Genomic DNA, 15,631 nt, shown 5'->3' with positions numbered 1-15,631 from the left:
AACAATACAGCTGAAGAAACTTTGAAGACAATTGACGCCGTAATGAAGGCAAAGTAGTGTATATATGTATATACAGTATATATACATATATATATATATATTGTGGAGAGGCAACCCCGTGTCACGATGTGGATTAGAAGTTAGCACCTGATTGTGGCAGAAGCAGGCATGCTAATTACACACCTGTGGGCTGGGTTAATGTGCATCTCAGGAAGAGAGCTCAGGGCTCAGACTAATGGCCCGTACACACGATCCGAATATCGGACGAAAACGATCGTCCGAGGAAGAATCGTACGATTTTCTGATCGTGTGTACACTACTTTCGAGAGCCGATCACGACAGTCCATCCGATATTATTCGATCGGACAAGCACAAAAAATTTTCTCGTACGATGTCAGATCGTACGATTTTCATTCAGTCAGTATAGTTGTTGTCCGAAAATACATTACAACACATGACATCACTTCCGATTATTCGTACTAGAATTTTCGTAACTTTAATAACCTATTTAATTTTACTTGCGACTATTAAGCGAAAAAAGTCGTACGATCTGTCGTACGATATTCGGATCGTGTGTATGGGCCATAAGATACAGGAAGTCTGACCTAGGAGGTCAGGAGGGTCCCAGTAGGAGACAGCTCCAGGAGAAAGAGACAGGAGGTCTCGGAGTCTAAGGCTGCAGATGGCTGCTTGTGTGTGCACCTCTGTAGCAGGCAGATGTGGCCTGCGACCAAACAGCACAAAGCTGACAGTGAGTAAGCCAGGAGGCTGAAGTTTGTCATATCAATATCTGCAGCAGTGGAGCTTACACTCTAATGCACCCCCCCCCCCCCCATTGTCACACACTGTTATGATTATGAAATGTGAAAGGGTCCTCACAGTTTTGGATAGTCCCGTTTTATTATTATTTCCTTTTTCAGCAAACCAATGTTGCGGCTCCCTTGCACTCCTCAGATGTCGGCTGTTTGCCGTGAATGGGATCAGACGAACGCAGGTGACTACATTTTTGGTGTACACTTATTACTGGTAATAAAAGCTGAGCGCAGACCACCCCCAGCAGCCGCGCTGAGCTGTGATATTAAATTATCACCACATTCCAAGCTTAGTAAGTCAGGGGAGAGGACGGGGTCCTGGAGCCAGCCAGTTCTGCCAATAATCATTTACCATTATCCCCCGGAGAGTTGGGAGGCCGGCGGCGTATTTTCGGCTCCTCAGAATCCTGTGCTCTGCCTGAAAAGGGTTATAGAAACTTCTGATAATACTCTACTTGTTGAAGGAACCTCCGACAAATGCGGCCTCCAGAAAGGTGATCTCATGCCTTCCTCCAAGGGGCTTCTGCCAGGTTTTTTTCATTAACAGGTAATTGAGTAGAAAGGAAAATAAGCCGAGCATGTGTTATCAAATGTTTTTTTTTTTTTTTCTTGCCTGTGAAAGTGAAACACCAGAATGCATGGGGACAACGTGAAGCTGGAGGGCCACACTGACAAATCTGTTTTATGTCACCTAAGGGCTGATTATTGATTGGTTCTGACTCTTAATTCAAACAGGCCTCAGCTTGGGCTTGCGAAAGGGGGCCCCTGCAGGAAAAGAGATGGACACAGTGCCAGCTGGGGACTCCAGAAGAGGAGGATTGGGACAGCTCTGTGCAATACGATTACACAGAGCAGGTAAGTATAACATCTTTTTCATTTTACACTGCACCTGCGCGCCACAAACCAATGTTTAATATTCAAAAGCAAACTCTCCACCCATTCATGTCTCCATGCTTTATTTTCATGAGAAATCAACCCCCTTGCATTTCTGGCTGTGGCCATCCTGAATAAGGGAAAATGATTCATGTAGCATTCACCTCCTGGAATCCATATGCCCTTAGCTCAGGCATATGAGAGGATGAGTTTGCCTGAGAAAGCTTCTACTCCCGTCCTGAAGACTCCTGGGATGTATGGCATCATTGTGGCCTAGGGCAAAAAGCAGGAAGTAACTGAAGAAATTTAAAAAGAAAAAAAAAAGTAAATATAAAATACTTTCCTATCTAGAGCTAAAAAAAAACACATGATTTTGGGAAAGTTTGCTGAAAAAGTCCTGCCGTGTATATGAACACTAGACATGTGCATTCGTTTTCGTTAGAATGCCTTTTCGTCCGAAAATCATTTTTTTTCGTTATCGTTTTAACAAACGGTAATGAAAGTGCAAGAAACGAAAACCGAAAGATCCGACATAAAAAATGCTTTATTTTCGTTTTCGTTGCGGTAAAAATTCGATATAGAGAGATTCGACATTATAGGGAAAAGATTCGACATCATAGAGAAAAGATTCGACATTATAGAGAAAAGATTCGACACTATAGAAATAATAGATTCGACATTACAGAGAATAGATTTCGATTTATGAGAAAATAGATTCGACATTATAGAGAATAGATTCGACATTATTACTAGTCATACAGCATTAGAATTCTTGTAGGCGGAATATTGGAACGGAAATGTACGATTCGACGTAAAGATTCAACGTTCCGTCGAATATTCTTTTGACCATTCGACAGAAACCAAAAAGGTTCGACGTTCTGGTGAATATTCTTTTGACCATTCGACAGAAACCAAGTATTATTGGATGTTCGGACGAAAGCTATTCCCCAACGAAAAACGAAATAAATCAAAACGATTTTCGGGAGTAACTAAATAAATTAATTTTCCAAACGAAAAAACGAAACAAAATATTCCAGTCTGCACATGTCTAATGAACACTAAGTTCACGGCCAACGCCCTTTGAACAAAAATTCACGGAAAAGTTTGTTTGAAGTACGATCGTGTGTATGAGGCTTAAGTCTGCCCATTGTCTTCTCCACACTCTGTACAGCCATACAGGGCCACCTCAAGTTTGAAGTAGCCTGGTAAGTATGAGCTGAGAGGTAGCTACTCCGGGTGTATCCAACCATTCTTATATGTTTTGAAATTTCCGAGGGGCATTTTTTTATGAAGGTACGTATTTTTTTTCCCATTTTTAGAATATGATGTACCTGTTGTATAAATTGCCTACAGGTAGGCATATGTGGAGACAGCTAGTATCTCGCTATCAGCTTCCTAGCTAAGTACAGCAGTCTGAGGAGCGCTATATGAGTGGACGGATGGTAGAGATCCTCCATCAGTCCACCCAACAGACACGTAACTGGGTTGAAGTCAAGTTGAACCTAATATATGTTATTTATCATTTGGATCACATCTTGCCAATATCTCACCTGTTTGGGGCATGGATTAGAGTGCCTTGATGTGCTTGGCACTTCGGGCATATGGGAGAATCACGTCTGCCCCACTTATGTAATTGAACCGATGTACGGTATGCAGGATGAAGGATGAAAAGGTGAGATCGTTTGTGTGCTGCTGACACTGACACCAGGGGGCCATACAGCAAGATCTGTTCCCAAGTATCTCTATCCAAGGGGCCCACATCCATCTCCCACTTCTCTCTACAAGGTAACAAATCTGGGTCTTGAATATATGACAACAACAGAGCATATATCCTAGATATAATCCCCTTCTTACCAGGGGTAGAGAAAATATCCTGAAGGAATGTAGAATCTTCGACCTGTAACCTAGATGTCCTACTCTGCACCCTGAGGGCATGACGCAGTTGTATGTACAAATAGTATCTATTGCGGTGCAAGGGGAATTATTTTCCTATCTATTTACTAATGCTAGCAGCATAAGCATTAAAAATAGTAATGTTGATTAAGAGAGTGAAGTTCCACTTTAAGAAAAACAATTGTCTTTACAACCACTTTAAACAGACTTCTAGCATTCTTTCAACAAGCTTCAAGCACTGTCAAAGGCTGCTAGCTACACACACCAATGCTTTAAACAGTGGTCTTCAACCTGCAGCCTGGGGGCTGCATGTGGTCCTTTGCCAGCATTTATCTGGCCCTTGCCTTGCCTGCCTTTATTCCTTCCTCTGACAAGAATTCTCCCACTGACACCATTGATGGGGCACTAGTTCTCCCACCATAAGCGGCGCGTCTATTAGGGGCACAGGGGATCCATCCCCTGCAGGGTGCGGGACCCGGGGCCTCAAAACCACCCACTTGTGACAATAGCAAATTAATATTCGCTATTATCTTCCGTCACACCGTAAAGAGGGGGGGGCGTCACCATGAAGAGGCTGAGTGATGGTGGACCTGTGGGGGGTGTTTGCCCCCCAAAAAGTTTAGCACCAGCCCTTTGTTTTTTGACCCTTTGTTGGAAAAGTTTGGAGACCCCTAATTTACAACATAGCAGGGTGACACCAGTATTCATTGCATCATTATGGAGCAATAAGGTCATCATTAAGGAGCAGCTCATTGTATTTAATAGGCTTCTCGAACTGTGGTGCGTGGGAACATGCAGAAATGCGTCAGAAAGTGTTCTCACTCCATAGCGCTTGTGGGGTGAGAATGGAGTCTAAATTCAGTAACAGACACAGTGGGAAGACACACAACTTCCCAGTAGACAAGAACAGTGGCAGCTGGTGCTCCATTTTTTGCTGGGTCCGCACTTACCCCACCCAGGTCGCGGCTTCCCCAGCTTCTCCTCCCGGACAATCTGGTCTTAAGATCTGCCTTCTGTCCTGATTGGCTGGGAGAAGAAGACAATAGCGAATATTGATTACCTAATGTCTCAAGTGGGTAGGTTAAAGGCGCAGTGTTCTGCGCCCCGAGACCAACCTTTTTTAGGCCAATTAGTGCCTCAGGCTGTAATCATGTGTTAAAAACAACTCATAGATTAGGGCGTTGTGGCACCCCTGCGCCCCTTATGGATCAGCCACCACTGGAGAAGAACAAAGCTGGCAATCATGGCCAGGAGATCTCACTGCTGGAGTTTAAAAAATAAATTAAGACGGCTTCACACTGCCCCTTTGCACTTTGACCGAAGCAAACAATGGGTTAGTAGCGCTTTGCAATATACTTCTATTTTGTCCCGTGTTCTTAGTGCATTTTCTCACAGTGCCAAAAGTCCTGCATACATGTGTAAACGATGAGTGCACCACACACGTGAGGTGTCGCCATGAATGTCAGGATAAGAGCAATAATTCTAGCTCCAGACCTCCTGTGTAACTATAAACTGGTAATCTGTAAAGGCTTTTAAATTGTCACCTATGGATAATTTAATGTATCGTAGTTTATCGCTATTCCATGGAAAAGCGCATTTTTAATGACATGTTAAGTATCTACTGTATTTACTCAGCGCAACATCAACTTTTCTATTTATTTTTTTATAAGCTGTATGTTGTTTTGTTCATGTTCAGTAGAATTAATTAAAGTGTATTTTTTTACAAAACAATATGGTTTTTAACCATTTCAATGCTAGGCACTTTTACCTCCATTCCTGCCAATCAATTTTCAGCTTTCAGCGCTGTAGCACTTTAAATGAAAATTATGTCATGCAACACTGTACCCGAATTACATTTTGATGATTTTTTTGAGACAGATAGAGCTTTCTTTTAGTGGTATTTAACCTCCCTGGAGGTATTCCCAAGTGTGGCTCAGGGTGAATTTTTCATTTCCAAAAGCCTGATTCATCACTGTGTCAGGCTCTGTTCCCTGCGAGCGTCGCAACGCATGGGGGTGGAGCCCGGCGGCAATTTCAAAAGTGTGAAAAATACAGAACACGCACAATATACTGTAATCTGTAAGATTGCAATACTGTATCAAATCATTTCACATTCCTTTTGCCCTTAATGCTTTGTCCAGTGCCCTGCATGCAGTTTCATATTATATATAGGGTTCTTTCTGCCTGGAAACTTGAGATTGTCCATAGCAACCAAAAAGTGTCCCTTTACATAAAAAGCGGTTTTAGACCAGCTAGAAAACAGCGATAGTGAATTAGAATCACTTGCAGAATTGAGTGATAGAAATTTGTGAGGAAATTCGTCATCAAACACTGAAAGTAATGACAGCGACAATTCTGCAACTGAGCACATTTCAGTGTTTTTGATTTAGTTACATTATTGAATAACATGTATTATTATTATATTATTATTTGTTATAATTATTTATAGTTATTTATTATATTATAATTTTTGTGTTTCAAACTTTATCATTCCCGGGGTGTCTACTTGGACAGATTTAAGTTAATTAATATTCAGAATTATACAATACAATACAATATAAAACGCCAAATTTCCATGCAAAACAATTGTACCGCTTTGAGCTTCAAAAATCAGACATAACATACAGCCAGGGAGGTTAATCACCACTGAGTTGTTGTTTTTTTATTATTTAATTGCTATATAATTGAAAAGTACAATAAAAAAAAAAAAGTTTTTCCTAGTTTCTGCTATATTTTGCAAATAAATAACCCTTTTTTCGTAACTTTAGGCCAGGGATCTCCAAACTATGGCCCCCAGCTGTTGCGTAACTACACATCCCATGAGGCATTGTAAAACTCTGACATTCACAGACATGACTAGGTATGATGGGAATTGTAGTTCCTGAACAACTGGAGGGCCATAGTTTGAAGACCCCTGCATTGGGCCAACATGTATTCTGCAACCTTTTCTTGGTAAAAATAGCTCAAATCAGTATATATTATATTATCGTGTGAAAGTTTTAGAGTCTACAATCTATGGTATACAGTACATATTTGGAAATTGATAAGTCCTGATGTCCTCATTTCTTAAGACCCTAAAATGCCAGTAGAGCACAAGTACCCCCAAGATGACCCATTTTGGAAGGTAGACACCCCTAGGTATTTTATATTTTTGGGGGAAAATTAAGGAATTAAATCAAATTATTATTTTTTTTTCAATTTTTTTTCTTTTTACACATGGTCACCACAACAGTACAGTGTCACCATATGACTGGTGTGTTGGTGACCAGGGACACTGACTGGACCAGGGACACTGACTGGACCAGGGACACTGACTGGACCAGGGGCACTGACTTTAACATTTTCTTTCTTTTTATACTGTGACCAAAGCAGTACCGTGTCACCATAGTTACACTGTGCTGCTCTCGAGAGGTGATCGGGATTTTTTTTTTACAATCTGCTTATTACAGTAAGCGATCTCTAACACAGTTCAAAGGTTTCATTTGTGAAACCTTGCTTACTTCTGTGATGCTGTGATTGGACACAGCTATCACATGGTACAAGTCTGCTGTGATTAGCTCCTGTACCATGTGATCACTGTGACCAATCACAGATACACACAATAGCTATAAAAACAAGCCATTGTCGATAACTGACATGTGATTGCTTTGCTTGGTCACATCGTTTAAGTGGTACTAGCAGGAGAGCGGCTCGGTACAATGATCTGTGTTCAGCTGTGTCTGGTGTGTTCCTTGTTCTTCATGATGCTCTCTGCGCTTTAAACGGACCTCTGAGACTATCACAGTGCAGGTGCATTTATACGGAGAATTGATTACACACAGGTGGATTCTATTTATCATCATTAGTCATTTAGGTCAACATTGGATCATTCAGAGATCATCACTGAACTTCTGGAGAGAGTTTGCTGCACTGAAAGTAAAGGGGCTGAAAAAAAGTTTGAAATATCCAATAAATTTCGTTCCACTTCATGATTGTGTCCCACTTGTTGTTGATTCTTCCAAAAAAATTACAGTTTTATATCTTTATGTTTGAAGCCTGAAATGTGGCAAAAGGTCGCAAAGTTCAAGGGGCCGAATACTTTCGCAAGGCACTGTATATTGGTGGGGGCGCTGGTTAGATTAAGTATTAATTAAATAATAACATAATAATTAAAATAAATATTTTATTTTTATTTATGTTTATTTTTATTATGTTATTATTTAATTAATACTTAATCTAACCAGCGCCCCCACCAATATATATTGTTTATATATATTAATTTTTCTCATAGTTACACTAATGCCCTGTACACACGGCCGGTTTTCCCATCGGAATAAACTCTGATGGTTTTTCCGACGAAATTCTGCTCAAGCAGTCTTGCATACACACGGTCACACCAAATTCTGACCGTCAAGAACGCGGTAAAGATTTCTTCTATGAGAAAAGAATAAAAACAATTTAAACAAGAACGCGGTGACATACAACACTACGACGAGCCGAGAAAAATGAAGATCAATGCTTCCGATCATGCGTCGACTTGATTCTGAGCATGCATGGTTTTTAGTCCATCGGAATTGCATCCAGACGAATGGAAATTCCGAAAGAAATGTTTTTCATCGGAAAAATTGAGAACATGTTCTCTATCTAATTCTGTTGAAATTACGCCGTCGTAATTCTGAGTACGCCGTCGGATCTTAGGTGCATTTTTTTCGGCGGCCGCTAGGTGGCGTTTCCGTCTAATTCCGCGTCGAGTATGCAAATTAGCTAGTTACGGCGATCCACGAACGTACGTCCGGCCGGCACAATGTTTTACGTCGTTTGCGTTCGGCTTTTTACGGCGTATAGTTACCCCTGCTATTATGAGGCATACTCAGTGTTAAGTATGGCCGTCGTTCCCGCGTCGCCTTTTGAATTTTTTATGTCGTTTGCGTAAGTCGTTCGCGAATAGGGATTTGCGTAGAATGACGTCACCGTCTTAAACATTGGCTTTTTCCAGTTTAATTTCGAGCATGCGCACTGGGATACCCCCACGGACGGCGCATGCCCCCGTTCAAAAAAAACGTTGTTTACGTCAGGTCACGACGTATTTACATAAAACACGCCCCCATTACATCCATTTGAATCCCGCGCCCTTACGCCGCCAAAGATTCACTACGCCGCCGTAACTTACGGCGCAAATTCTTTGAGGATTCCAAAAAAAAGAAGTAAGTTACGGCGGCGTAGTGTATCTTAGATACGCTACGCCTGCCTAAAGATAGACAGATCTTTGAGGATCTGGCCCAGTGTTTTCTTTTTTTAATCAAAATGTTTCTTTTCAGATCACTAAAGATTTTATTGCAAGGGCAAGTCAAATGTACAGCACAATCGTTATATTATTGATTGAGGTATTTTTATTTTAAAGTCAATTCCCAAAGATTATTGCACGGGTTTTCACATCCTTAAAAACTATCACATGGTAACTCAGAGGATTCTCTCAGCTGTCTATTGAGAGCAGGAAAAGAAACAGATTGTAGTTGAAGTGAAATAACTCTCTATAGAAATAAATACCTCTTCATGAGAAATAAAGAGTCACAAAGGGTTACAAAATTTGATAGATCTATAACTCATAGATCTATAGTCAGACAATAAAGGTTAACAAAAAAACAAAAGAAAAAAAAAATGGTCAGACTCGATGGACTACTCTGTTTTTTTTCTGCTGACACTTTTCTGTTTCTATGTAATTCTTTTGACAAAATTGAAATCCCACATCTAAACTATATTTATGTTAGTAAATGAAACACTTGGATGAAAAGCTTATTATGGGATGAATAACAAAGATAGTTAAGATATATTATATTAAATGTTATTATATTATATTATGTTATACTAATTATATTATATTATATTACAGTATATTAAATTATATTATATTTGGAAGGCTAATCAGATTTTAGATTACCACAGAACTACGGCAATGAAACAAAGCAAATTCCATAAACATAAGTGGAATTAAAATTTCTTATATCTGAAAAAAATATATCTGTTGATTCTCCCAGTGCCTGGGACTTATTTTAACAAGGCGACAACACAGATTCCCCTGCAGTGAAATCACAGCCAGTGCACAGAGAAAAAAAGTACAAAGTTAGAATTAATTACACTGTGTTAAAAATAACAAGTTTATTCAGTGAACTGTTTGTATATAAACAAAATAAACACATTTTTTTTAAAATTTTTGTCTATTTGTCATCTTATAACAAAAAAAAAAATTGGTTGGGTATTTATTAAAATAATATATCAAATAAAAGCTTTATGTGTTCCAAAAAAACTTTTGGAACAGATTCCTCTACAGTGAAATCACGGTGTCATTGTCAACCTAAAAGAGGAAAGACCTCTGTATTGTCAACATGCCAGTCAACATGGGGTATGCCTACCACCTTCCCTAGGAGTTGTGACTGACAGTATATTGCTGTGTATGTTGCCCAGGGAGAAGACTGGTTGAAGTAACACAGGGGGTCCTATTCCATTCCTCCTCTTAACTCCGGCAGCCAGAAGAGTACTGTGGTTCCTGATCCTGTGACCAGCTGGCATATAGCGCTATGCTTTTTATGTGCACAGAGAAAAAAGAACAGTGTTACAGTGTGCAAAAAAAAAAAAAATCACATTTTTAACTATGAATAATTTTGGTAAAATCTGATATGTATAAAATAACCACACAATTTTTCAAATTCTTTCAACTTCTCCAGCTGGCAAAAAGCTCTATGCTTTTTATGTGCACTGAGAAAAAAGAAAGTAATCAAATTTTTAACTATGAATAATCTTGGTTAAAAACTGATATGTATAAAATAACCACACAATTATTCAAATATTTGTCAACTTTTTATAAAAAATATTCCAAATAAAAAAATATATTATATTATAATTATATATAATACAGTATAATAAAATATTATTTGTGTCAATAAAATGATGCAAAAATACTTTTAGGTAGGCAAGCTATAGTCCTGATCAAATAAACAAATGCATACTGGTGTCGCTTAATTTGGTCTGCGCTTTCTAGGCTTTAAAGTAGTGTTAAAGCCTCACAAAAAGAAAAAAAACTATGTTGTAACGGAACCGTACCAGTGTAGCGCTTCCTCCAGTCTGAACATAGGGCCAGATTCACGCAGAACTGCGGCGTAACGTATCTTAGATACGTTACACCGCCGCAAGTTTTCATCGCAAGTGCCTGATTCACAAAGCACTTGCAATGAAAACCTATGCTGGCGGCCTCCGGCGTAAGCCCGCGTAATTTAAAGGGGCGTGTGCCATTTAAATTAGGCGCGCTCCCGCGACGGACCTACTGTGCATGCTCCGTTTTGAAATTCCCGCCGTGCTTTGAGCGAACTGATGTAGCGCAATTCCATATTCCCGGACGTCTTACGCAAATGACGTGAATTTTTACATTTCGACGCGGGAACGACGGCCATACTTTATACAGCACATACAGCACATACGTGTGCTGTGTAAAGTTAAGACACCCAAAACGACGACTAACTTTGCGACGGGAAACTATACTAGCAGCGACGTAGCGAACGCGAAAAACCAGTTTCCTCGGCAAAAAAAATCTCCCACCAAGTTTCTTGATGGATTCTGCTGAGGAAACCGGTCGTGTGTACGAGGCCTCAGATGAAAAGTCAATTGAATCCATGTTTTCTGTGATCTGTGGCTGGGCAGATGAGCTGACTGCTCCAACTCCCGTCGTACCCTCATCCGGCTACTGGACAGATGCATTCCTCCACCCAAGCTCGTCCTGTGTAGAAACAGGATCGTCAAGGTGAGTCAGTATTTGGTGCATCCGCCATAAGACCTCCGCTTTCATAGCCACGGGTGGAGATGGGCAAAGCACACTGTTACTCCCCCATTGCCGGGATTTCAGTACTGTCAGCTGCTACTTCTGGATAGTCCCAGGCCAAGGGAGTCAAGCCCAGCTGCTGATCAGAATATAGCAGCTGTCTCGAGCTCCCATTCCTGAACGGCCAGAAACTCCATATCTTCCAGTGCCCAGTACACTCACAAGATGTTTAGTATCTCTTCTCTGTAATCCATGATTTCCTCTAACTGCAACTCCAGATCATTCTCAAAGTTAGGGTCCCCTGAGAGCTTCCCATACAACAGTCCCAGGCCGCCATAGCCAAAGCCTTCTGTTGGGCTGTCATCCACTATCCAAGGGCACGCTTGGGCTACATGCCACCGGAGGGCTCTATAGCTCTCATCCAACCGCATCTCTGCCCAGACCAGCCTGCTTAGCTGAACTGTCCACCATCACATATGTCATTGAATGTTATTAATAAATGTAAAGTGTAACTAACTTTTTTTTATAGTTTTGGATAGAGTAGAGAGGGAGTAGAGCACCTGTTTTTTTATTGCTGTCTATGTCCCTGTTAGGGAGACTCATCCTCTCTATTTGTCTATATTGGCCCGGATTCACATACATCGGCGCATATTTATGCGGGCGTAGCGTATCTAATATACGTTACGTCGACGCAGCGCACAGAGGCAAGCACTGGATTCACAAAGCACTTGCTCCCACTCGCTCTTAAAGATACACTGGGTTTCCTCGGTGAAAGCCAGCGTAGGTGGAAGTGGGCGTGAGCCATGCTAATGAGGCGTGACCCCATGCAAATGATGGGACAAGCGCCATAGAACTACTTAAAATGAACGGCGTGGCCGCATCCCTGTGCGCATGCTCAGAATCACGTCGGAACTACTCCCTAAGATACGACGGATCACTGCTTACGACGTGAACGTAACCTTTGCCCAGCCCTATTCACGTAAAATACGACGGCTGTGTTCCCTGGTCCATACCTTTGCATGAGTTAAACCTCATATATGGGGAAAAGCTTTACGCCAGACGTACGACCTACGCAAACCGCGTATATTATGTGCCGGGCGCAAGTACGTTCGTAAATCGGCGTATCTGCCCCATTTGCATATGTGCATAGAAAATCAATGGGAACGGCAAATGCGCCCAGCGTAAATATGCGCCCACGATACGACGGCGTAGGCAAGTTACGTCGGTCGTAGGAAGCCTATTTTTAGGCGTATCTCAGATTGTGGGCACGACGCACAGATACGACGGCGCATAGTTACACTTACGCGGCGGCGTATCTCGAGATACGTCGGCGTAAGTGCTTTGTGAATCCGGGCCATTGTCTGTATTATCACAGAGAGTGAAAGTAAAAGAAAATCCTGAATTTTGAGTTGACTTTAGAACACTAATAGAAGGGGAAATATTCAGGGTGGATTTGATTTAAATCAAGTCGATTTAAATCACGATTTAAATCACTAATAAAATAGCTTGATTTAAATCAACTTGATTTTAATCATAATTTTTAAAGAGCAACTCTCATCCCTGTCCTGCAGCGGCTCCTCCTCTGACCCGCTGTTGACTCACCGATAGTCCCATTCATTTTATTGGGAGGGCTGGTGATGCTGCAGTGACACAACAAGGTGAAGGATGTGGCGGCAGCAGGTGAGTGGATGTCCTGATGGAACCTAAATGTAAGTACTTATTCTTGCTGGTACAGTAGTTAGAAGCTTTAATATTTGCAAATAAAATGAAGGTTTCTTATTTAGAATAATAAGCTGTCAGGTTAGTAAAACAGCGATATCAGAACTGATTCAATCATACAGTTTGTAGTGTACATAGATTTGCAAAACAATAGAATAAAGGAATATTCCTGAACTTTGTTTTATCTCATGGTTGCTGTGTGAATGCATCAATGCAGTGCATGTTATCTCAGTTTGCAGAGCTTGGATTCACTGAATGAGTTTACTAAAAATGTAAATATTGCAGAATATACAGCTTCATGCTACATAACTAAGCTACATTTGCTAAAAAAAATAAAAATCATTAATGTATCTTAAATAGAAAACTTTTGTTAGATAGATTTTTACTCCAAAAGCATTTTATAAAAAAAAAAAATGATTTAAATAAAAAAATAAATATATATATATTTTTAGATTAAAAACATAAATCATTGATTTAAACCACCCTGGAAATATTCCAATGAAACACAAGTTCTAGTGACTATGCAGATAACCTGCATATCGAATTTCCTGTTTTGGCTACAGGACAGGAAATATATGGAAATTTCTGCAATAGGATGCAGATGGTAAAATAAATGGACCCTCCCTTATGCCGCGTAAACACGATCAGTCCATCCGATGAGAACGGACCGATGGACCGCTTTCATCGGTTAACCGATGAAGCTGACTGATGGTCCGTCGCGCCTACACACCATCGGTTAAAAAAACGATCGTGTCAGAACGCGGTGACGTAAAACACAACGACGTGCTGAAAAGAACGAAGTTCAATGCTTCCAAGCATGCGTTGACTTGATTCTGAGCATGCGTGGATTTTTAACCGATAGTCGTGCCTACTAACGATCGTTTTTGTCCTATCGGTTAGGAATCTATCGGTTAATTTTAAAACAAGTTGCCTTTTTTTCAACCGATGGCGTCCACACACGATCGGTGTTGACCGATGAAAACAGTCCATCAGACCATTCTCATCGGTTTAACCGATCGTTTGTACGCGGCATTACTCTATCAAAAATGAAAAAAAAAAAGGTCTACGTTTAGTTACACTTAATAAATACTTTATTTTTCATAAGATGCATATTTATACTATTATTCACCTTTTATCCAACTGATACTGCTACCTCTTCTGGACCAGTGCTTCTCCTTAATTCCTGGTTGGGACGCGTACAAAAAATATTATTCCTGTGCCCAATGCCAAGACTACATTTTCCATGATCCACTGTGTGCAATATGCAAATGAGATTGTGCAACTAGTGATTCCACAATATTGAGCCTCTATAGGCCACCTATGCATGCTGGAGCACAGAGTGGCATAACACATTGCTGTAATCCCAAAGGGAAGAGCAAAGGGCAGAGCATGCATACTGCATTGGCTCCATAGGGACTAGACTGTTAAAACGAGCCACCGCAACTGGGGAAGTCAGGTTGTGGAAGGAAACCCCTGGCTGAAAGTAGGGTTGATTTACTAGAGTCAAATTGGCTGTTCACTTTGTAAGGGAATTTTCTCTTATCCACGCTCATAAAAGAGAATTCTAGAAAAAAAATGATTAGTGAAACCCACAAGTGCTTTTATTCACCACTACTATTCCTTTATATTGGCTTTTGAATTTTACAAATGCAGTCATTTAGAAATTGGATGAAAGGTTTAGCACTGGGATACAGAAAGATAAAAAGTGCATTTCATATATAACTATATAGATCAGATCAAAATGAGGGACACATGAGGAGAAAAGAGGGACTGAGGGACACTGTTTCAAATCAGGGACAGTCCCTCTAAATCAGAGACAGTTGGAAGCTGTGGGTGAAGCTCTGCTGATTTCCAGGATGCAATCAAGTGCAAAACACCCCAATCAAGCTCTTTTAACTCCCGTCAGATTTTTTGGGTCTTGTTTTATTCAAGTTTACGCCAAAAAATAATAACATAGTAGAATTAAAAATGCCATAATGTATTACCTGAAGGACAACACAATTTCCAGATTATTAGCTGAAGAAATTGCCAGACATCAGTGTATATTGTTTGGTATTCTTTAATATCGTATAACACCCCCATTAAATCATTTTCTGCAGCTATTACCTTTTGTACCACCATCCCCTCCCTTTAGAATGTAAGCTCTACGAGCCGGGCCCTCCTGTACCTTTTGTATTGAACTGTACTGTAATTTTGTTGTCCCCCCTCTACATTGTAAAGCGCTGCATAAACTGTTGGCGCTTTATAAATCGTGTATTATAATAATAATAATAATATACAACATACACCACATATATAAGACACCGGTGCAGGATTATTGTTCCTCCCAGAGGTGTGTATATTCGTTTTTACAATTTGATGAAAATCAGGAAATTTTGGCAAAATCTTGCAATTTGACAAAAAGCATTGGAGTAAAAATTAAGGTGTTTTTACATATTTTTGAAATGGGCTTCAAATGACTTCTACAGGTTACAGAAGCTAATTTAAACTATCCTGGGAAAAAAAAGGTCCATCGTTATCCACAATATTTTATTTATTTATTTTT

The sequence above is a fragment of the Rana temporaria genome, chromosome 8 (genome assembly GCF_905171775.1).
Source record: "Rana temporaria chromosome 8, aRanTem1.1, whole genome shotgun sequence".
Taxonomy (NCBI): domain Eukaryota; kingdom Metazoa; phylum Chordata; class Amphibia; order Anura; family Ranidae; genus Rana; species Rana temporaria.
This window is presented reverse-complemented; position numbering follows the sequence as displayed.